The sequence below is a fragment of the Heterodontus francisci genome, chromosome 5 (genome assembly GCF_036365525.1).
Source record: "Heterodontus francisci isolate sHetFra1 chromosome 5, sHetFra1.hap1, whole genome shotgun sequence".
Taxonomy (NCBI): Eukaryota; Metazoa; Chordata; class Chondrichthyes; order Heterodontiformes; family Heterodontidae; genus Heterodontus; species Heterodontus francisci.
In genome coordinates, this window is record NC_090375.1 from 5,571,948 (window position 1) to 5,594,405 (window position 22,458).

At 52.9% G+C, this 22,458-nt stretch overlaps 1 protein-coding gene across 1 annotated transcript in view; it reads left to right on the forward strand.

Moving 5' to 3' along the window:
* Window positions 1-22,458, forward strand: part of fastk (Fas-activated serine/threonine kinase) — a 223,642-nt gene that overhangs the window by 26,206 nt on the left and 174,978 nt on the right. The window lies entirely within an intron of this gene.

A 22,458-nucleotide genomic window follows, 5' to 3' on the forward strand; every position in this document is an offset into this window, starting at 1 on the left:
TAACACTGGAGTGCAGTACTGGTGGGGACAGGTCTGACACTGTATAACACTGGAGTGCAGTACTGCTGGGGATATGTCTGTCGCTGTATAACACGGGTACAGTGATTGCGGGGACAGGTCTGACACTGTCTTACACTGCGGTACAGTACTGGTGGGGACAGTTCTGACACTGCATAACACTGGAGTGCAGTACTGGTGGGGACAGGGCTGACACTGTATAACACTGGGGTACAGTACTGGTGGGGACAGGTCTGTCACTGCATAACACTGGGGTACAGTACTGGTGGGGACAGGTCTGTCACTGCATAACACTGGGGTACAGTACTGGTGGGGACAGGTCTGTCACTGCATAACACTGGGGTACAGTACTGGTGGGGACAGGTCTGTCACTGCATAACACTGGGGTACAGTACTGGTGGGAACAGGGCTGACACTATAACACGGGTGCAGTGCTGGTGGGCAGTGGTCTGTCACTGTATTACACTGGGGCACAGTACTGGTGGGGATGGGTCTGTCACTGTATAACACTGGGGCACAGTGCTGGTGGGGATGGGTCTGTCACTGTGTAACACTGGGGTACAGTACTGGTGGGGACAGGTCTGTCACTGTATAACACTGGGGTACAGTACTGGTGGGGACTGGTCTGTGACTGTATCATACTGGGGTACAGTACTGGTGTGTAGAGTTCTGTTGCTGTATAACACTGGGGTACAGTACTGGTGGGGACAGGTCTGTCACTGTGTAACACTGGGGTACAGTACTGGTGGGGACAGGTCTGTCACTGTATAACACTGGGGTACAGTACTGGTGGGGACAGGTCTGTCACTGTAACACTGGGGTACAGTACTGGTGGGGACAGGTCTGTCACTGTATAACACTGGGGTACAGTGCTTGTGGGGACAGGTCTGACACTGTCTTACACTGCGGTACAGTACTGGTGGGGACAGGTCTGACACTGCATAACACTGGGTTACAGTACTGGTGGGGACAGGTCTGACACTGTATAACACTGGGGTACTGTACTGGAGGGGACAGCTCTGACGCTGTCCAACACGGGTACAGTACTGGTGGGGACTGGTCTGGCACTGCATAACACTGGGGTACAGTACTGGTGGGGACAGGTCTGTCATGAGTGACACGGTGGTACAGTCCTGGTGGGGACAGGTCTGACACTGTATCACACTGGGGTACAGTACTGGTGGTAACAGGTCTGTCACTGAGTGACACGGTGGTACAGTCCTGGTGGGGACAGGTCTGTCACTGTATAACACTGGGGTACAGTACTGGTGGGGACAGGTCTGTCACTGTATAACACTGGGGTACAGTACTGGTGGGGACAGGTCTGTCACTGTATAACACTGGGGTACAGTACTGGTGGGGACAGGGCTGACACTATAACACGGGTGCAGTGCTGGTGGGGACTGGTCTGTCACTGTATAACACTGGGGTACAGTACTGGTGGGGACAGGTCTGACATTGTATAACACTGGCGTACCATACTGGTGGGGACAGGTCTGACGCTGTGTAACGCGGGTACAGTACTGGTGGGGACGGGTCTGTCACTGTATAACACGGGTACAGTACTGGTGGGAACGGGTCTATCACTGTATCACACTGGGGTACAGTACTGGTGGGGACAGGTCGGACACTGTGTGACACTGGGGTACAGTACTGGTGGGGACAGTTCTGTTGCTGTTTAACTCTGGGGTACAGTATTGGTGGGGACAGGTCTGTCACTGTGTAACACTGGGGTACAGTACTGGTGGGGACAGGTCTGTCACTGTATAATACTGGGGTACAGTCCTGGTGGGGACAGGTCTGTCGCTGTATAACACTCGGGTACAGTACTGGTGGGGAGGGGTCTGTCACTGTATAATACTGGGGTACGGTACTGGTGGGGACAGGTCTGACACTTCATAACACTGGGGTACAGTACTGGTGGGGACAGGTCTGACACTATATAACACTGGGGTGCAGTGCTGGTGGGGACGGGTCTGTCACTGTATTACACTGGGGTACAGTACTGGTGGGGATGGGTCTGTCACTGTATAACACTGGGGTACGGTACTGGTGGGGACGGTCTGACACTGTATAACGCTGGGGTACAGTACAGGTGGGGACAGGTCTGACACTGTATAACAATGGGGTACACTTCTGGTGTGGACAGGTCTCTCACTGTATAGCACTGGGGTACAGTACTGGTGGGGACAGGTCTGACACCGTATCACACTGGGGTACAGTACTGGAGGGGACAACTCTGACACTGGATAACACTGGGGTACAGTACTGGTGGGGACAGGTCTGTCACTATAACACTGGGGTACAGTACTGGTGGGGACAGGTCTGTCACTGTATAACACTGGGGTACAGTACTGGTGGGAACAGGTCTGTTACTGTCTCACACTGGGGTACAGTACTGGTGGGGACAGATCTGTCACTGTATGACACTGGGGTACAGTACTGGTGGGGACAGGTCTGTCACTGGGGTACAGTACTGGTGGGGACAGGTCTGTCACCGTATAACACTGGGGAACAGTATTGGTGGGGACAGGTCTGACACTGTCTTACACTGCGGTACAGTCCTGGTGGGGACAGGTCTGTCGCTGTATAACACTCGGGTACAGTACTGGTGGGGACAGGTCTGTCACTGTATAACACTGGGGTACAGTACTGGTGGGGACAGGTCTGACACTGTCTTACACTGCGGTACAGTGCAGGTTGGGACAGGTCTGTCACTGAGTGACACTGCGGTACAGTCCTGGTGGGGACAGGTCTGTCATTGTATAACAGTGGGGTACTGTACTGGTGGGGACTGGTCTGTCACTGTATTACACTGGGGTACAGTACTGGTGGGGATGTGTCTGTCTCTGTATAACACTGGGGTACAGTACTGGTGGGGACAGGTCTGACACTATAACACTGGGGTACAGTACTGGTGGGGACAGGTCTGACACTATAACACTGGGGTACAGTACTGGTGGGGACAGGTCTGTCACTGTATAACACTGGGGTACAGTACTGGTGGGGACAGGTCTGTCACTGTATAACACTGGGGTACAGTACTGGTGGGGACAGGGCTGACACTATAACACGGGTGCAGTGCTGGTGGGGACTGGTCTGTCACTGTATAACACTGGGGTACAGTACTGGTGGGGACAGGTCTGACATTGTATAACACTGGCGTACCATACTGGTGGGGACAGGTCTGACGCTGTGTAACGCGGGTACAGTACTGGTGGGGACGGGTCTGTCACTGTATAACACGGGTACAGTACTGGTGGGAACGGGTCTATCACTGTATCACACTGGGGTACAGTACTGGTGGGGACAGGTCGGACACTGTGTGACACTGGGGTACAGTACTGGTGGGGACAGTTCTGTTGCTGTTTAACTCTGGGGTACAGTATTGGTGGGGACAGGTCTGTCACTGTGTAACACTGGGGTACAGTACTGGTGGGGACAGGTCTGTCACTGTATAATACTGGGGTACAGTCCTGGTGGGGACAGGTCTGTCGCTGTATAACACTCGGGTACAGTACTGGTGGGGAGGGGTCTGTCACTGTATAATACTGGGGTACGGTACTGGTGGGGACAGGTCTGACACTTCATAACACTGGGGTACAGTACTGGTGGGGACAGGTCTGACACTATATAACACTGGGGTGCAGTGCTGGTGGGGACGGGTCTGTCACTGTATTACACTGGGGTACAGTACTGGTGGGGATGGGTCTGTCACTGTATAACACTGGGGTACGGTACTGGTGGGGACGGTCTGACACTGTATAACGCTGGGGTACAGTACAGGTGGGGACAGGTCTGACACTGTATAACAATGGGGTACAGTTCTGGTGTGGACAGGTCTCTCACTGTATAACACTGGGGTACAGTACTGGTGGGGACAGGTCTGACACTGTATCACACTGGGTTACAGTACTGGAGGGGACAACTCTGACACTGGATAACACTGGGGTACAGTACTGGTGGGGACAGGTCTGTCACTATAACACTGGGGTACAGTACTGGTGGGGACAGGTCTGTCACTGTCTTACACTGGGGTACAGTACTGGTGGGAACAGGTCTGTTACTGTCTCACACTGGGGTACAGTACTGGTGGGGACAGATCTGTCACTGTTTGACACTGGGGTACAGTACTGGTGGGGACAGGTCTGTCACTGTATGACACTTGGGTACAGTACTGGTGGGGACAGGTCTGTCACCGTATAACACTGGGGAACAGTATTGGTGGGGACTGGTCTGACACTGTCTTACACTGCGGTACAGTCCTGGTGGGGACAGGTCTGTCGCTGTATAACACTCGGGTACAGTACTGGTGGGGACAGGTCTGTCACTGTATAACACTGGGGTACAGTACTGGTGGGGACAGATCTGACACTGTCTTACACTGCGGTACAGTGCAGGTTGGGACAGGTCTGTCACTGAGTGACACTGCGGTACAGTCCTGGTGGGGACAGGTCTGTCATTGTATAACAGTGGGGTACTGCACTGGTGGGGACTGGTCTGTCACTGTATTACACTGGGGTACAGTACTGGTGGGGATATGTCTGTCTCTGTATAACACTGGGGTACAGTACTGGTGCGGACAGGTCTGTCACTGAGTGACACTGGTGTACAGTACTGGTGGGGACAGGTCTGTCACTGTATAACACTGGTGTACAGTACTGGTGGGGACAGGTCTGACACTGTATAACACTGGGGTACAGTACTGCGGGGACAGGTCTGTCACTGAGTGACACTGTGGTACAGTACTGGTGGGGACAGGTCTGTCACTGTATAACACTGGGGTACAGTATTGGTGGGGACAGGTCTGTCACTGTATAACACTGGGGTACAGTACCGGTGGGCACAGGTCTGACACGATAACACGGGTGCAGTACTGGTGGGGACTGGTCTGTCACTGTATTACACTGGGGCACAGTACTGGTGGGGATGGGTCTGTCACTGTATAACACTGGGGTACAGTACTGGTGGGGACAGGTCTGACACTGTATAACACTGGGGTACAGTACTGGTGGGGACAGGTCTGCCACTGTATAACACTGGCGTACAGTACTGGAGGGGTCAGGTCTGATGCTGTCTAACACTGGGGTACAGTACTGGTGTGGACAGGTCTGTCACTGGATAACACTGGGGTACAGTACTGGTGGGGACAGGTCTGTCACTGTATAACACTGGGGTACAGTACTGGTGGGGACAGGTCTGACACTATAACACGGGTGCAGTACTTGTGGGGACTGGTCTGTCACTGTATTACACTGGGGCACAGTACTGGTGGGGATGGGTCTGTCACTGTATAACACTGGGGTACAGTACCGGTGGGGACAGGTCTGACACTATAACACGGGTGCAGTACTTGTGGGGACTGGTCTGTCACTGTATTACACTGGGGCACAGTACTGGTGGGGATGGGTCTGTCACTGTATAACACTGGGGTACAGTACTGGTGGGGACAGGTCTGACACTGTATAACACTGGGGTACAGTACTGGTGGGGACAGGTCTGACACTGTCTAACACTGGGGTACAGTACTGGTGGGGACAGGTCTGACACTGTGTAACACTGGGGTACAGTACTGGTGGGTCCAGGTCGTTCACTGTATAACACGGGTACAGTACTGGTGGGGACGGGTCTGTCACTGTATCACACTGGGGTACAGTACTGGTGGGGACAGGTCGGACACTATAACACTGGGGTACAGTACTGGTGGGGACAGGTCTGTCACTGTGTAACACTGGGGTACAGTACTGGTGGGGACAGGTCTGTCACTGTAACACTGGGGTACAGTCCTGGTGGGGACAGGTCTGTCACTGTATAACACTGGGGTACAGTGCTTGTGGGGACAGGTCTGACACTGTCTTACACTGCGGTACAGTACTGGTGGGGACAGGTCTGACACTGCATAACACTGGAGTGCAGTACTGTTGGGGACAGGTCTGACACTGTATAACACTGGAGTACTTTACTGGAGGGGACAGCTCTGACGCTGTCCAACACGGGTACAGTACTGGTGGGGACTGGTCTGACACTGCATAACACTGGGGTACAGTACTGGTGGGGACAGGTCTGTCATGAGTGACACGGTGGTACAGTCCTGGTGGGGACAGGTCTGACACTGTATCACACTGGGGTACAGTACTGGTGGTAACAGGTCTGTCACTGAGTGACACGGTGGTACAGTCCTGGTGGGGACAGGTCTGTCACTGTATAACACTGGGGTACAGTACTGGTGGGGACAGGTCTGTCACTGTATAACACTGGGGTACAGTACTGGTGGGGACAGGTCTGTCACTGTATAACACTGGGGTACAGTACTGGTGGGGACAGGGCTGACACTATAACACGGGTGCAGTGCTGGTGGGGACGGGTCTGTCACTGTATAACACTGGGGTACAGTACTGGTGGGGACAGGTCTGACATTGTATAACACTGGGGTACCATACTGGTGGGGACAGGTCTGACACTGTATAACACTGGCGTACAGTACTGGAGGGGTCAGGTCTGACGCTGTGTAATGCGGGTACAGTACTGGTGGGGACGGGTCTGTCACTGTATAACACGGGTACAATTCTGGTGGGAACGGGTCTATCACTGTATCACACTGGGGTACAGTACTGGTGGGGACAGGTCGGACACTGTATGACACTGGGGTACAGTACTGGTGGGGACAGTTCTGTTGCTGTTTAACTCTGGGGTACAGTATTGGTGGGGACAGGTCTGTCACTGTGTAACACTGGGGTACAGTACTGGTGGGGACAGGTCTGTCACTGTATAATACTGGGGTACAGTCCTGGTGGGGACAGGTCTGTCGCTGTATAACACTCGGGTACAGTACTGGTGGGGACAGGTCTGTCACTGTATAGCACTGGGGTACAGTACTGGTGGGGAGGGGTCTGTCACTGTATAATACTGGGGTACGGTACTGGTGGGGACAGGTCTGACACTTCATAACACTGGGGTACAGTACTGGTGGGGACAGGTCTGACACTATATAACACTGGGGTGCAGTGCTGGTGGGGACGGGTCTGTCACTGTATTACACTGGGGTACAGTACTGGTGGGGATGGGTCTGTCACTGTATAACACTGGGGTACGGTACTGGTGGGGACGGTCTGACACTGTATAACGCTGGGGTACAGTACAGGTGGGGACAGGTCTGACACTGTATAACAATGGGGTACAGTACTGGTGTGGACAGGTCTCTCACTGTATAGCACTGGGGTACAGTACTGGTGGGGACAGGTCTGACACTGTATCACACTGGGGTACAGTACTGGAGGGGACAACTCTGACACTGGATAACACTGGGGTACAGTACTGGTGGGGACAGGTCTGTCACTATAACACTGGGGTACAGTACTGGTGGGGACAGGTCTGTCACTGTATAACACTGGGGTACAGTACTTGTGGGGTCAGGTCTGTCACTGTCTCACACTGGGGTACAGTACTGGTGGGGACAGATGTGTCACTGTATGACACTAGGGTACAGTACTGGTGGGGACAGGTCTGTCACTGTATGACACTGGGGTACAGTACTGGTGGGGACAGGTCTGTCACCGTATAACACTGGGGAACAGTATTGGTGGGGACAGGTCTGACACTGTCTTACACTGCGGTACAGTCCTGGTGGGGACAGGTCTGTCGCTGTATAACACTCGGGTACAGTACTGGTGGGGACAGGTCTGTCACTGTATAACACTGGGGTACAGTACTGGTGGGGACAGGTCTGACACTGTCTTACACAGCGGTACAGTACAGGTTGGGACAGGTTTGTCACTGAGTGACACTGCGGTACAGTCCTGGTGGGGACAGGTCTGTCATTGTATAACAGTGGGGTACAGTACTGGTGGGGACTGGTCTGTCACTGTATTACACTGGGGTACAGTACTGGTGGGGATATGTCTGTCTCTGTATAACACTGGGGTACAGTACTGGTGGGGACAGGTCTGACACTGTATAACACTGGGGTACAGTACTGGTGGGGACAGGTCTGACACTGTATAACACTGGGGTACAGTACTGCGGGTAGAGGTCTGTCACTGAGTGACACTGTGGTACAGTCCTGGTGGGGACAGGTCTGTCACTGTATAACACTGGTGTACAGTACTGGTGGGGACAGGTCTGACACTGTATAACACTGGGGTACAGTACTGCGGGGACAGGTCTGTCACTGAGTGACACTGTGGTACAGTCCTGGTGGGGACAGGTCTGTCACTGTATAACACTGGTGTACAGTACTGGTGGGGACAGGTCTGTTACTGTATAACACTGGGGTACAGTATTGGTGGGGACAGGTCTGTCACTGTATAACACTGGGGTACAGTACCGGTGGGCACAGGTCTGACACGATAACACGGGTGCAGTACTGGTGGGGACTGGTCTGTTACTGTATGACACTGGGGTACAGTTCTGGTGAGGACAGGTCTGTCACTGTATAACACTGGGGTCCAGTACTTGTGGGGACTGGTCTGACACTGCATAACACTGGGGTACAGTACTGGTGGGGACGGGTCTGTTGCTCTATAACACTGGGGTACAGTACTGGTGGGGACAGGTCTGACACTGGATAACACTGGGGTACAGTCCTGGTGGGGACAGGTCTGACACTGTATAACACTGGGGTACAGTACTGGTGGGGACAGGTCGAGACTGTAGAACACTGGGGTACAGTACTGGTGGGGACAGGTCTGACGCTGTATAACACTGGGGTACAGTACTGGTGGGGACATTTCTGTCACTGAGTGACACTGTGGTACAGTCCTGGTGGGGACAGGTCTGTCACTGTATAACACTGGGGTACAGTATTGGTGGGGACAGGTCTGTTACTGTATAACACTGGGGTACAGTACTGGTGGGGACAGGTCTGTCACTGTATAACACTGGGGTACAGTAGCGGTGGGGACAGGTCTGGCACTATAACACGGGTGCAGTACTGGTGGGGACTGGTCTGTCACTGTATTACACTGGGGCACAGTACTGGTGGGGATGGGTCTGTCACTGTATAACACTGGTGTACAGTACTGGTGGGGACATGTCTGACACTGTAGAACACTGGGGAACAGTACTGTTGGGGACAGGTCTGACACTGTATTACACAGGGGTACAGTACTGGTGGGGATGGGTCTGACACTAATACACTGGGGTACAGTACTGGTGCGGACAGTTCTGACATTGTGTAACACTGGGGTACAGTACTGGTGGGTACAGGTCGTTCACTGTATAACACGGGTACAGTCCTGGTGGGGACGGGTCTGTCACTGTATCACACTGGGGTACAGTACTGGAGGGGACAGGTCGGACACTGTCTAACACAGGGGCACAGTACTGGTGGGGACAGTTCTGTTGCTGTATAACACTGGGGTCCAGTACTGGTGGGGCAGGTCTGTCACTGTGTAACACTGGGGTACAGTACTGGTGGGGACAGGTCTGTCACTGTATAACACTGGGGTACAGTACTGGTGGGGACAGGTCTGTCACTGTATAACATTGGGGTACAGTACTGGTGGGGACAGGTCTGTCGCTGTATAACACTGGTGTACAGTACTGGTGGGGACAGGTCTTTCACTGTGTACCGCTGGGGTACAGTACTGGTGGGGACAGGTCTGTCACTGTATAACACTGGGGTACAGTACTGGTGGGGACAGGTCTGACACTGTGTAACACTGGGGTACAGTACTGGTGGGGACAGGTCTGTCACTGTGCAACACTGGGGGACAGTACTGGTGGGGACAGTTCTGTTGCTGTATAACACTGGGGTCCAGTACTGGTGGGGACAGGTCTGTCACTGTATAACACTGAGGTACAGTACTGGTGGGGACGGGTCTGTCACTGTATAATCCTGGGGTACAGTACTGGTGGGGACAGGTCTGTCACTGTATAACACTAGGGTACAGTACTGGTGGGGGCAGGTCTGTAACTGTATCACACTGGGGTACAGTATTGGTGGGGACGGTTGTGTCACTGTATAATCCTGGGGTACAGTACTGGTGGGGTCAGGTCTGACACTGTATAACACTGGGGTACAGTGCTGGTGGGGACAGGTCTGACACTATATAACACTGGGGTGCAGTACTGGTGGGGACAGTTCTGTTGCTGTATAACACTGGGGTCCAGTACTGGTGGGGACGGTTCTGTCACTGTATAATACTGGGGTACAGTACTGGTGGGGACAGGTCTGACATTGTATAACACTAGGGTACAGTACTGGTGGGGACAGTTCTGTCACTGTATAACACTGGGGTACAGGACTGGTGGGGACGGTTGTGTCACTGTATAATACTGGGGTACAGTACTGGTGCGGACAGGTCTGACATTGTATAACACTGGGGTACAGTACTGGTGGCGACAGGTCTGACACTATATAACACTGGGGTGCAGTACTGGTGGCGACGGGTCTGTCACTGTATTGCACTGGGGTACAGTACTGGTGGGGATGGGTCTGTCACTGTATAACACTGGGGTACAGTACTGGTTGGGACCGTCTGTCACTGTATAATACTGGGGTACAGTACTGGTGGGGACAGTTCTGTTGCTGTATAACACTGGGGTCCAGTACTGGTGGGGACAGGTCTGTCACTGTGCAACACTGGGGGACAGTACTGGTGGGGACAGGTCTGTCACTGTATAACACTGAGGTACAGTACTGCTGGGGACGGGTCTGTCACTGTATAATCCTGGGGGACAGTACTGGTGGGGACAGGTCTGTCACTGTATAACACTAGGGTACAGTACTGGTGGGGGCAGGTCTGTCACTGTATCACACTGGGGTACAGTACTGGTGGGGACGGTTGTGTCACTGTATAATACTGGGGTACAGTACTGGTGGGGTCAGGTCTGACACTGTATAACACTGGGGTACAGTGCTGGTGGGGACAGGTCTGACACTATATAACACTGGGGTGCAGTACTGGTGGGGACGGGTCTGTCACTGTATTACACTGGGGTACAGTACTGGTGGGGATGGGTCTGTCACTGTATAACACTGGGGTACAGTACTGGTGTGGACAGGTTTGTCACTGTATAACACTGGGGTACAGTACTGGTGTGGACAGGTTTGTCACTGTCTAACACTGGGGTACAGTACTGGTGGGGACAGGTCTGACACTGTCTAACACTGGGGTACAGTACTGGTGGGGACAGGTTTGACACTGTCTAACACTGGGGTACAGTACTGGTGGGGACAGGTCTGCCACTGTATAACACTGGCGAACAGTACTGGAGGGGTCAGGTCTGACACTGTATAACACTGGGGTACAGTACTGGAGGGGACAGCTCTGACACTGTATAACACTGGGTTACAGTACTGGTGGGGACAGGTCTGTCACTATAATACTGGGGTACTGTACTGGTGGGGACAGGTCTTTCACTGTATAACACTGGGGTACAGTACTGGTGGGGACAGGTCTGTCACTGTATAACACTGGGGTACAGTACTTGTGGGGACAGGTCTGTCACTGTATAACACTGCGGTACAGATAGATTGGAGAGTTGGGCAGAGAAATGGCAGATGGAGTTCAATCAGGGCAAATGCGAGGTGATGCATTTTGGAAGATCCAATTCAAGAGTGAACTATACAGTAAATGGAAAAGTCCTGGGGAAAATTGATGTCCAGAGAGATTTGGGTGTTCAGGTCCACTGTTCCCTGAAGGTGGCAACGCAGGTAAATAGAGTGGTCAAGAAGGCATACGGCATGCTTTCCTTCATCGGACGGGGCATTGAGTACAAGAGTTGGCAGGTCATGTTACAGTTGTATAGGACTTTGGTTCGGCCACATTTGGAATACTGCGTACAGTTCTGGTCGCCACATTATCAAAAGGATGTGGATGCTTTGGAGAGGGTGCAGAGGAGGTTCACCAGGATGTTGCCTGGTATGGAGGGCGCTAGCTATGAAGAGAGGTTGAGCAGATTAGGATTATTTTCATTAGAAAGACGGAGGTTGAGGGGGGACCTGATTGAGGTGCACAAAATCATGAGAGGTATTGACAGGGTGGATAGCAAGAGGCTTTTTCCCAGAGTGGGGGTTTCAATTACTAGAGGACACGAGTTCAAAGTGAAAGGGGAAAAGTTTAGGGGGGATATGCGTGGAAAGTTCTTTACGCAGAGGGTGGTGGGCACCTGGAACGCATTGCCAGCGGAGGTGGTAGATGCGGGCACGATGGAGTCTTTTAAGATGTATCTAGACAGATACATGAATGGGCAGGAAGAAAAGAGATACAGAACCTTAGAAAATAGGCGACATGTTTAGAGAGAGGATCTGGATCGGCGCAGGCTTGGAGGGCCGAAGGGCCTGTTCCTGTGCTGTAATTATCTTTGTTCTTTGTTCTTTGTACAGTACTGGTGGGGACAGGTCTGTCACTGTATGACACTGGGGTACAGTGCTGGTGGGGTCAGGTCTGACACTGTATAACACTGGGGTACAGTGCTGGTGGGGACAGGTCTGACACTATATAACACTGGGGTACAGTACTGGTGGGGATGGGTCTGTCACTGTATAACACTGGGGTACAGTACTGGTGTGGACAGGTTTGTCACTGTATAACACTGGGGTACAGTACTGGTGGGGACAGGTCTGTCACTGTATAACGCTGGGGTACAGTACTGGTGGGGACAGGTCTGACACTTTCTAACACTGGGTTACAGTACTGGTGGGGACAGGTCTGCCACTGTGTAACACTGGCGTACAGTACTGGAGGGGTCAGGTCTGACACTGTATAACACTGGGGTACAGTACTGGAGGGGACAGCTCTGACACTGTATAACACTGGGTTACAGTACTGGTGGGGACAGGTCTGTCACTATAATACTGGGGTACTGTACTGGTGGGGACAGGTCTTTCACTGTATAACACTGGGGTACAGTACTGGTGGGGACAGGTCTGTCACTGTATAACACTGGGGTACAGTACTTGTGGGGACAGGTCTGTCACTGTATAACACTGGGGTACAGTACTGGTGGGGACAGGTCTGTCACTGTATGACACTGGGGTACAGTGCTGGTGGGGACAGGTCTGTCACTGTATGACACTGGGATTCAGTACTGGTGGGGACAGGTCTGTCGCTGTGTAACACGGGTACATTACTGGTGGGGACGGGTCTGTCACTGTATAACACTGGGGTACAGTACTGGTGGGGACAGGTCTGACACTGTATTGCACTGGGCTACAGTACTGGTGGGGACAGGTCGGACACTGTATAACACTGGGGTACAGTACTTGTGGGGACAGGTCTCTCACTGTATAACACTTTGGTACAGTACTGGTGGGGACAGGTCTGTCACTGTATGACACTGCGGTACAGTACTGGTGGGGACAGGTCTGTCACTGTATGACACTGGGATTCAGTACTGGTGGTGATGGGTCTGTTGCTCTATAACACTGGGGTACAGTACTGGTGGGGACAGGTCTGACACTGTATAACACAAGCATGCAGTACTGGTGGGGACGGGTCTGTTGCTCTATAACACTGGGGTACAGTACTGGTGGGGACAGGTCTGACACTGGATAACATTGGGGTACAGTCCTGGTGGGGACAGGTCTGACACTGTATAACACTGGGGTACAGTACTGGTGGGGACAGATCTGTCACTGTATGACACTGGGGTACAGTACTGTTGGGGACAGGTCTGTCACTGTATAACACTCGGGTACAGTACTGGTGGGGACGGGTCTGTCCCTGTGTAACACGGGTACAGTACTGGTGGGGACGTGTCTGTAACTGCATAACACTGGGGTACAGTACTGGTGGGGACGGTCTGACACTGTATAACACTGGGGTACAGTACTGGAGGGGACAGCTCTGACGCTGTCTAACACGGGAACAGTACTGCTGGGGATATGTCTGTCGCTGTATAACACTGGGGTACAGTGCTTGTGGGGACAGGTCCGACACTGTCTTACACTGCGGTACGGTACTGGTGGGGACTGGTCTGACACTGTATAACACTGGGGTACAGTACTGGTGGGGACAGGTCTGACACTGTATAACACTGGGGTACAGTACTGGAGGGGACAGCTCTGACGCAGTCTAACACGGGTACAGAACTGGTGGGGACAGGTCTGACACTATAACACGGGTGCAATACTGGTGGGGACTGGTCTGTCACTGTATTACACTGGGGCACAGTACTGGTGGGGATGGGTCTGTCACTGTATAACACTGGGGTACAGTACTGGTGGGGACAGGTGTGACACTGTATAACACTGGGGTACAGTACTGGTGGGGACAGGTCTGCCACTGTATAACACTGGCGTACAGTACTGGAGGGGTCAGGTCTGACGCTGTCTAACACTGGGGTACACTACTGGTGGGGACAGGTCTGACACTGTATCACACTGGGGTACAGTCCTGGTGGGGACAGGTCTGACACTGCATAACAGTGGGGTACGGTACTGGTGGGGACAGGTCTGACACTGTGTAACACTGGGGTACAGTACTGGTGGGTACAGGTCGTTCACTGTATAACACGGGTGCAGTACTGGTGGGGACGGGTCTGTCACTGTATCACACTGGGGTACAGTACTGGTGGGGACAGGTCGGACACTGTATAACACTGGGGTACAGTACTGGTGGGGACAGTTCTGTTGCTGTGTAACACTGGGGTCCAGTACTGGTGTGGACAGGTCTGTCACTGTGTAACACTGGGGTACAGTACTGGTGGGGACAGGTCTGTCACTGTATAACACTGGGGTACAGTACTGGTGGGGACGGGTCTGTCACTGTATAATACTGGGGTACAGTACTGGTGGGGACAGGTCTGTCGCTGTATAACACTAGGGTACAGTACTGGTGGGGACAGTTCTATCACTGTATAACACTGGGGTACAGGACTGGTGGGGACGGTTGTGTCACTGTATAATACTGGGGTACAGTACTGGTGGGGACAGGTCTGTTGCTGTATAACACTAGGGTACAGTACTGGTGGGGACAGTTCTGTCACTGTATAACACTGGGGTACAGGACTGGTGGGGACGGTTGTGTCACTGTATAACACTGGGGTACAGTACTGGTGGGGACAGGTCTGACATTGTATAACACTGGGGTACAGTACTGGTGGGGACAGGTCTGACACTATATCACACTGGGGTGCAGTACTGGTGGGGACGGGTCTGTCACTGTATTACACTGGGGTACAGTACTGGTGGGGATGGGTCTGTCACTGTATAACACTGGGGTACAGTACTGGTGGGGACGGTTGTGTCACTGTATAACACTGGGGTACAGTACTGGTGGGGACAGGTCTGACACTATATAACACTGGGGTGCAGTACTGGTGGGGACGGGTCTGTCACTGTATTACACTGGGGTACAGTACTGGTGGGGATGGGTCTGTCACTGTATTACACTGGGGTACAGTACTGGTTGGGACCGTCTGACACTGTATAACGCTGGGGTACAGTACTGGTGGGGACAGGTCTGACACTGTATAACACTGGGGTACAGTACTGGTGGGGACAGGTCTGTCACTGTATAACACTGGGGTACAGTACTGGAGGGGACAGCTCTGACACTGTATAACACTGGGGTACAGTACTGGTGGGGACAGGTCTGTCACTATAACACTGGGGTACAGGACTGGTGGGGACAGGTCTGACACTGTATAACACTGGGGTACAGTACTGGAGGGGACAGCTCTGACACTGTATAACACTGGGGTACAGTACTGGTGGGGACAGGTCTGTCACTATAACACTGGGGTACAGTACTGGTGGGGACAGTTCTGTCACTGGATAACACTGGGGTACAGTACTTGTGGGGACAGGTCTGTCACTGTATAACACTGGGGTGCAGTACTGGTGGGGACAGGTCTGTCACTGTATGACACTGGGGGACAGTGCTGGTGGGGACAGGTCTGTCACTGTATGACACTGGGATTCTGTACTGGTAGGGACAGGTCTGTCGCTGTGTAACGTGGGTACATTACTGGTGGGGACGGGTCTGTCACTGTATAACACTGGGGTACAGTACTGGTGGGGACAGGTCTGACACTGTATTACACTGGGGTACAGTACTGGTGGGGATGGGTCTGACACTGTAAAACACTGGGGTACAGTACTGGTGGGGACAGGTCTGACAATATAACATGGGTGCAGTACTGGTGGGGACTGGTCTGTCACTGTTTTACACTGGGGTACACTACTGGTGGGGATTGGTCTTTCACTGTATAACACTGGGGTACAGTACTGGTGGGTACAGGTCGTTCACTGTATAACACTGGGGTACAGTACTGGTGGGGACGGGTCTGTCAGTGTATCACACTGGGGTACAGTGCTGGTGGGGACAGGTCGGACACTGTATGACACTGGGGTACAGTACTGGTGGGGACAGTTCTGTTGCTGTATAACACTGGGGTCCAGCACTGGTGGGGACAGGTCTGTCACTGTGTAACACTGGGGTACAGTACTGGTGGGGACAGGTCTGTCACTGTATAACACTGGGGTACAGTAGTGGTGGGGACGGTCTGTCACTGTATCACACTGGGGTACAGTCCTGGTGGGGACAGGTCTGACACTGTATAACACTGGGGTACGGTAGTGGTGGGGACAGGTCTGACACTGTGTAACACTGGGGTACAGTACTGGTGGGTACAGGTCGTTCACTGTACAACACGGGTACAGTACTGGTGGGGACGGGTCTGTCACTGCATCACACTGGGGTACAGTACTGGTGGGGACAGTTCGGACACTGTATAACACTGGGGTACAGTACTGGTGGGGACAGGTCTGTCACTGTGTGACACGGGGGTACAGTACTGGTGGGGACAGGTCTGTCACTGTCTAACACTGGGGTACAGTACTGGTGGGGACGGGTCTGTCACTGTATAATACTGGGGTACAGTACTGGTGGGGACAGGTCTGTCGCTGTATAACACTAGGGTACAGTACTGGTGGGGACAGTTCTGTCACTGTATAACACTGGGGTACATGACTGGTGGGGACGGTTGTGTCACTGTATAATAGTGGGGTACAGTACTGATGGGGACAGGTCTGACATTGTATAACACTGGGGTACAGTACTGGTGGGGACAGGTCTGACACTATATAACACTGGGGTGCAGTACTGGTGGGGACGGGTCTGTCACTGTATTACACTGGGGTACAGTACTGGTGGGGATGGGTCTGTCACTGTATAACACTGGGGTACAGTACTGGTTGGGACCGTCTGACACTGTATAACGCTGGGGTACAGTACTGGTGGGGACAGGTCTGACACTGTATAACACTGGGGTACAGTACTGGTGGGGACAGGTCTGTCACTGAATAACACTGGGGTACAGTACTGGAGGGGACAGCTCTGACACTGTATAACACTGGGGTACAGTACTGGTGGGGACAGGTCTGTCACTATAACACTGGGGTACAGTACTGGTGGGGACAGGTCTGACACTGTATAACACTGGGGTACAGTACTGGTGGGGACAGCTCTGACACTGTATAACACTGGGGTACAGTACTGGTGGGGACAGGTCTGTCACTATAACACTGGGGTACAGTACTGGTGGGGACAGGTCTTTCACTGTATAACACTGGGGTACAGTACTGGTGGGGACAGGTCTGTCACTGTATAACACTGGGGTACAGTACTTGTGGGGACTGGTCTGTCACTGTATAACACTGGGGTACAGTACTGGTGGGGACAGGTCTGTCACTGTATGACACTGGGGTACAGTGCTGGTGGGGACAGGTCTGTCACTGTATGACACTGGGATTCTGTACTGGTAGGGACAGGTCTGTCGCTGTGTAACGTGGGTACATTACTGGTGGGGACGGGTCTGTCACTGTATAACACTGGGGTACAGTACTGGTGGGGACAGGTCTGACACTGTATTACACTGGGGTACAGTACTGGTGGGGATGGGTCTGACACTGTAAAACACTGGGGTACTGTACTGGTGGGGACGGGTCTGACAATATAACATGGGTGCAGTACTGGTGGGGACTGGTCTGTCACTGTATTACACTGGGGTACACTACTGGTGGGGTTTGGTCTTTCACTGTATAACACTGGGGTACAGTACTGGTGGGTACAGGTCGTTCACTGTATAACACTGGGGTACAGTACTGGTGGGGACGGGTCTGTCACTGTATCACACTGGGGTACCGTGCTGGTGGGGACAGGTCGGACACTGTATGACACTGGGGTACAGTACTGGTGGGGACAGTTCTGTTGCTGTATAACACTGGGGTCCAGCACTGGTGGGGACAGATCTGTCACTGTGTAACACTGGGGTACAGTACTGGTGGGGACAGGTCTGTCACTGTATAACACTGGGGTACAGTCCTGGTGGGGACGGTCTGTCACTGTATAAGACTGGGGTACAGTACTGGTGGGGACAGGTCTGTCGCTGTATAAGACTAGGGTACAGTACTGGTGGGGACAGGTCTGTCACTGTATTACACTGGGGTACAGTACTGGTGGGGACGGGTGTGTCACTGTATAATACTGGGGTACAGTACTGGTGGGGACAGGTCTGACACTGTATAACACTGGTGTACAGTACTGGTGGGGACAGGTCTGACACTATATAACACTGGGGTGCAGTACTGGTGGGGACGGGTCTGTCAATGTATTACACTGGGGTACAGTGCTGGTCGGGATGGGTCTGTCACTGTATAACACTGGGGTACAGTACTGGTCGGGACAGGTCTGTCACTATAACACTGGGGTACAGTACTGGTGGGGACAGGTCTTTCACTGTTTAACACTGGGGTACAGTACTGGTGTGGACAGGTCTGTCACTGTATAACACTGGGGTACAGTACTTGTGGGGACAGGTCTGTCACTGTATAACACTGGGGTACAGTACTGGTGGGGACCAGTCTGACACTGTATAACACTGGGGTACAGTACTTGTGGGGACAGGTCTGACACTGTCTAACACTGGGGTACAGTACTTGTGTGGACAGGTCTGTCACTGCATAACACTGGGGTACAGTACTGGTGGGGACAGGTCTGACACTGTATAACACTAGCATACAGTACTGGTGGAGACGGGTCTGTTGCTCTATAACACTGGGGTACAGTACTGGTGGGGACAGGTCTGACACTGGATAACACTGGGGTACAGTACTGGTGGGGACAGGTCTGACACTGGAAAACACTGGGGTACAGTACTGGTGGGGACAGATCTGTCACTATAACACTGGTGTACAGTACTGGTGGGGACAGGTCTGACACTGTATAACACTGGGGTACAGTACTGGTGGGGACAGGTCTGAGACTGCAGAACACTGGGGTCCTGTACTGGTGGGGACGGATCTGTCACTGTATGACACTGGGGTACAGTAATGGTGGGGACAGGTTTGTCACTGTATAACACTGGGGTACAGTACTGGTGGGGACAGGTCTTTCCCTGTGTAACACGGGTACAGTACTGGTGGGGACGTGTCTGTCACTGTATCACACTGGGGTACAGTACTGGTGGGGACAGGTCGGACACTGTATAACCATGGGGTACAGTAATGGTCGGGGCTGTTCTGTTGCTGTATAACACTGGGGTCCAGCACTCGTGGGGACAGGTCTGTCACTGTGTAACACTGGGGTACAGTACTGGTGGGGACAGGTCCGTTGCTGTATAACACTAGGGTACAGTACTGGTGGGGACAGGTCTGTCACTGGATAACACTGGGGTACAGTACTGGTGGGGACGGTTGTGTCACTGTATAATACTGAGGTACAGTCCTGGTGGGGACAGGTCTGACACTGTATAACACTGGTGTACAGTACTGGTGGGGACGGGTCTGTCAATGTCTTACACTGGGGTACAGTACTGGTGGGGATGGGTCTGTCACTGTATAACACTGGGGTACAGTACTGGTGGGGAAGGTCTGACACTGGATATCGCTGGGGTACAGTACTGGTGGGGACAGGTCTGACACTGTATAACACTGGGGCACAGTACTGGTCGGGACAGGTCTGTCACTGTATAACACTGGGGTACAGACAGTACTGGTGGTGACAGGTCTGACACTGTATAACACTGGGGTACAGTACTGGAGGGGACAGCTCTGACACTGTATAACACTGGGGTACAGTACTGGTGGGGACAGGTCTGTCACGATAACACTGGGGGACAGTACTGGTGGGGACAGGTCTGTCACTGTATAACACTGGGGTACAGTACTGGTGGGGACAGGTCTGTCACTGTATAACACTGGGGTACAGTACTTGTGGGGACAGGTCTGTCACTGTATAACACTGGGGTACAGTACTGGTGTGGACAGGTCTGTCACTATGACACTGGGGTACAGTACTGGGGGGGACAGGTCTGTCACTGTATGACACTGGGGTACAGTACTGGTGGGGACAGGTCTGTCACTGTATAACACTGGGGTACAGTACTGGTGGGGACAGGTCTGTCACTGAATGACACTGGGGTACAGTACTTGGGGGGACAGGTCTGTCACTGTATAACACTGGGGTACCGTACTTGTGTGGACAGGTCTGTCACTGTATAGCACTGGGGTACAGTACTGGTGGGGACAGGTCTGACACTGTATAACACTAGCATACAGTACTGGTGTGGACGGGTCTGTTGCTGTATAACACTGGGGTACAGTACTGGTGGGGACAGGTCTGACACTATAACACTGGGGTACAGTACTGTTGGGGACAGGTCTGACACTGTATAACACTGGGGTACAGTACTGGTGGGGACAGATCTGTCACTATAACACTGGGGTACAGTACTGGTGGGGACAGGTCTGACACAGTGTAACACTGGAGTACAGTACTGGTGGGGACAGGGCTGAGACTGTATAACACTGGGGTACTGTACTGGTGGGGACGGATCTGTCACTGTATGACACTGGGGTACAGTACTGGTGGGGACAGGTCTGTCACTGTGTAACACTGGGGTACAGTACTGGTGGGGACAGGTCTGTCCCTGTGTAACACGGGTACAGTACTGGTGGGGACCTGTCTGTCACTGTATTACACTGGGATACAGTACTGGTGGGGACAGATCTGTCACTGTATAACACTGGGGTACAGTACTGGTGGGTACAGGTCGCTCACTGGATAACACGGGTGCAGTCCTGGTGGGGACGGGTCTGTCACTGTATCACACTGGGGTACAGTACTGGTGGGGACAGGTCGGACACTGTATAACACTGGGGTACAGTACTGGTGGGGACAGTTCTGTTGCTGTCTAACACTGGGGTACAGTACTGGTGCGGACAGGTCTGTCACTGTATAACACTGGGGTACAGTACTGGTGGGGACAGGTCTGTTGCTGTGTAACACGGGTACAGTGCTTGTGGGGACAGATCTGACACTGTCTTACACTGGGGTGCTGTACCGGTGGGGACACGTCTGTCACTGTGTGACACTGGGGTACAGTCCTGGTGCGGACAGGTCTGTCACTGTATAACACTGGGGTACAGTACTGGTGGGGACAGGTCTGTCACTGTATAACACTGGGGTACAGTACTGGTGGGGACAGGTCTGTCACTGTAACACTGGGGTACAGTACCGGTGGGGACAGGTCTGACACTATAACGCGGGTGCAGTACTGGTGGGGACTGGTCTGTCACTGTATAACACTGGGGTACAGTACTGGTGGGGACAGGTCTGATACTGTATAACACTGGGGTACAGTACTGGTGGGGACAGGTCTGACACTATATAACACTGGGGTGCAGTACTGGTGGGGACGGGTCTCTCAATGTATTACACTGGGGTACAGTACTGGTGGGGATGGGTCTGTCACTGTATAACACTGGGGTACAGTACTGGTGGGGACAGGTCTGTCACTGTATAACACTGGGGTACAGTACTGGTGGGGACAGGTCTGTCACTGTATGACACTGGGGTACAGTACTGGTGGGGACAGGTCTGTCACTGTATAACACTGGGGTGCAGCAGTGGTGGGGACAGGTCAGTCACTGTATAACACTGGGGTACAGTACTGGTGGGGACAGGTCTGTCACTGTATGACACTGGGGTACAGTACTGGTGGGGACGGGTCTCTCAATGTATTACACTGGGGTACAGTACTGGTGGGGATGGGTCTGTCACTGTATAACACTGGGGTACAGTACTGGTGGGGACAGGTCTGTCACTGTATAACACTGGGGTACAGTACTGGTGGGGACAGGTCTGTCACTGTATGACACTGGGGTACAGTACTGGTGGGGACAGGTCTGTCACTGTATAACACTGGGGTACAGTACTGGTGGGCACAGGTCTGTCACTGTATAACACTAGGGTACAGTACTGGTGGGGACAGGTCTGTCACTGTATGACACTGGGGTGCAGCAGTGGTGGGGACAGGTCTGTCACTGTATAACACTGGGGTACAGTACTGGTGGGGACAGGTCTGTCACTGTATGACACTGGGGTACAGTACTGGTGGGGACAGGGATATTTATGTCACTGTAAAACACTGGGGTACTGCGTTTCTTACAGTCGCTCTTGCAGCATCCTTTATTGTTGTTAAGATGTTTCT